General features: G+C 37.5%; 1 pseudogene; it reads left to right on the top strand.

Moving 5' to 3' along the window:
- Window positions 1–1,549: 1,549 nt before the first annotated feature.
- LOC116582163 lies at window positions 1,550–2,483 on the top strand (annotated as a pseudogene).
- Window positions 2,484–3,321: the final 838 nt, after the last annotated feature.

The raw sequence follows: 3,321 nt of genomic DNA, 5'->3' as shown, positions 1-3,321 counted from the left end.
GTTTTCTGGGTTATATACACTAATACGGGTATTATGCAGGTGCATCTGTAGGTCAAGGTGAGCTTAGGATCCTTTACCATCTTCCCCAGAAATCCACAGAGCTCTTCTTGGCAAAGAGCTAGAAAATACTTCAATAGTGTTTGTGATATTACAGAGGCCTTGGGAAAATTATAAAGACAGAAACAAATAAGTGTTTTCATCCTTTTCTGAAATAGCTGTACTATATGGACATAATCATAACATGTCAAATTTATAGCCCAGACTTTAAAGAATATATTCTACCTCCAGTGTAGGAAATACTTACTGCACTTCTCTGAAGGATCCAATTTTATGACAAGGCATTTCATCTCCAATCATCTAATCGCCATTCAGATTCTGTCTTCTGGGTTCTGTGGTTCTAACAGGTACATCCTGAAAGGTAAAAAGATAATAGCTTTTCCTATGATTTGGAGCAATGGGGAAGGAGGAGTCATAGAGAGTAGTGGAGAAAGTGTAACCAGTGTGAAACCAGGTAGACAACTGGGCAAGCTACAGTGTCAACCCAGTAAATTCTCCCTCCCTAACACTCCCTGACATTTCCCTCAAACCACCATAAACACAACCAAACTCATCACATATTCACTAAAAATTTAAATGTACTAACACACTAGATATAAAAAATAAGCAAACTAAGATTCAGGATCTTCTAATTTTGTATTTGACTAAAAGGGCCCAAAGGAAAAAAATCATTCTCCACTCATTTCCATAGAGATTATCTCTAGTTTATTTATTCCAAATCAAACTAAAAATTACAAATATTTACAACATATTAAAAGTATGTACGATTAAGAGCTTTTTTCTACACCCACACACATCATACACTTACTCCCGTACATATATATGATAATTCTTTAAGTTGCCTAAAGTAGGCATCATCGATAACCAAGTTTCCTCTAGAATTTATAGTTTCTTCTTCTGCCTTGGACACAATAAATATTTCAAACACGTTTCTAGCTGCTTTACATTATCACCTGTCATTCTAACAATAAGCATATGTCATAGATATTCCCATTTTGTGTATGAGAAAATTGAAGCTTCAGCAAATTAACTTAGTCACTTGATTTAGCTACCTAATGGCATGGCTAGTATTAAAACACTGGCTGCCTTCCCTCAAATTCTGGGCTTTTTATAATACCTCAGAATGAGTATTAATTCTAACATTAACACTAGAGTATTAATCAATTCTTTCAACAACTACTTATTAAGCACTTACTAGAAGCAATGCTCCACTAGGCTCCTCGGATAGAACACACCCAAACAGACAAGTTTCATACCACAGATAGTGGTGTCATTCTGAAACTTAGCTAGCTCTCAATTACATTTGAACGTCAATGTTATTAGAGACAAATGTTCAATTTTTATTCTGTATTTTGAAGGTCCATTGCATTGACATGGATTTATTTCCATTCCATTGTGAGATGATAATTAACTTCAAAAAATAAGTACTATCATTACAAGAAAATGGTAATATTTATTACAAATAATTTCCTATCAATAAATACAGTGTTCAATGCATTCAGTGCCTCCCCTAACCTGGTAATGACTTTCTTGTTCTTCTTTTCTCAGGAGATAAAGTTTTAAAGTTCCTTCCTCCAAAGTGCAGAGAATAAGGCTCCAGATTGCTCCACAAGGGCAATTTATACTTGAAGAAGAAGTTCTGATTTCTCTGACCTCTTTTCACCCAATTTGCTTTCATTGGTACAGGTATTGACTAGGAGCTAAAATCTGATATTTCTCTGCTTATCATACTACCTATCTGTGAAACAGTATTCTTTCTCCCACTGGACTAATGTTAGATGGAACCACCAGATTTACCTGCAGGGGAAGGAAGATTTATCATCTTTATGGCACTAGCACACTCACTGACTATACTTTCATGTGTGAAATTGCAGTGGGGAAAACTGATGCTGCTGTTCCCATGGATAAAGCCTGGATCATAAGAAGTGAGATGCATAAAGGCTTTGGAGCTATGTTTAACACTACAAAGGTTAAAATGTGCTTTTGTGTAGTTTTTCAGTGACTCTAACTACATTCTGGGAGCAATACTGTCAGACTGCTTCTTCCATAAGAGATAACACTACAGTGGTTTTTTCTTTTCCTATTAAACACAGGTGCACCACCTCTGAATAACTTATAGAGGTTCATCTTCTGAATTTGAAGATCACCCTGAGTCCCACCTGCATTGCCTTTGGGCTTAGAGGAATTGGCTCAGCCATAGTCATCCAGAAAAGACCTCTGGTATATCTAGGATCATCAGGGTGGACACAAATGATAGGAAATTTCCCTGGAAAAGAGCATTAATGGTCACTGATTGTCTCAACCCTTAGACCTTCAAGAAGCCCATCCAGCAGGTGGTGGTGGAAATGATAGGTTTGGGTGTATACTTTGCCTCTGAGGTCATTGGAATCACTGATAGTATGGTATGTGATTTTAGAGCACAGTAAGAGGGAGCTGCCTATCAACATAGGAGTACACATTAACTTTATGAAGACATGAAATCACTATTGTTTTGTTTGAAATTACTATTGTTTTTAACGAGTATTTCTGAGCACATTTTTTTAAGATTTTATTTATTTATTTGACAGAGATCACAAGTAGGCAGAGAGGCAAGCAGAGAGAGATGGGGAGAAGCAGGCCCCCAGCCAAGCAGAGATTCCGATGCGGGACTCAATCTCAGAAACCTGAGATCATGACCCGAGCCAAAGGCAGAGTCCCAACCCACTGAGCCACCCAGGCACCCTTTCTGAGCACATATTATGTGCCTTGCATGGTGTCAAGATATGTACATACTCTAGCCCATTTAGTATTCACATCATTTTACAAGTTAAATACTGACATCCTCATTTTAAAGACTGAAAAACTTCATTGTTATTAAGCTAAAACAGCTTGCCTAAAATCTAATGGGGGGTGTACAAAATGTTTATTCTATATTATTTTTCCATATAGCTACCCTGAAATTATGTTTTAGGATTGTGAGTTAGAAGAGTTATAATTAGGGGTTACTGAGATGCTAATCAGGTTCATTTCCGAAATTAGGCCATGGAGTCCTGCCATCTACACTATAGAGTATGTATGATTACTGGAGTAGCACCCTCAAATTCACAACTCTCCTTGACCTGATGCTGATTCTCTCTGGGAGAATCCTGAAAGGTAACATTATGGGAAGCAGGTCTTTGACTTTACATTGCCTTTTCCAGAAATCGGGACCTGCTGCATTCCCCCGCCCCCCAAAAAAGGAGAGGTTGAAGAGGTTGGAAAAATACTCCTCTATGAAAGGAAATA

This window comes from Mustela erminea, chromosome 2 (assembly GCF_009829155.1).
Source record: "Mustela erminea isolate mMusErm1 chromosome 2, mMusErm1.Pri, whole genome shotgun sequence".
Taxonomy (NCBI): domain Eukaryota; kingdom Metazoa; phylum Chordata; class Mammalia; order Carnivora; family Mustelidae; genus Mustela; species Mustela erminea.
This window is presented reverse-complemented; position numbering and strand designations above follow the sequence as displayed.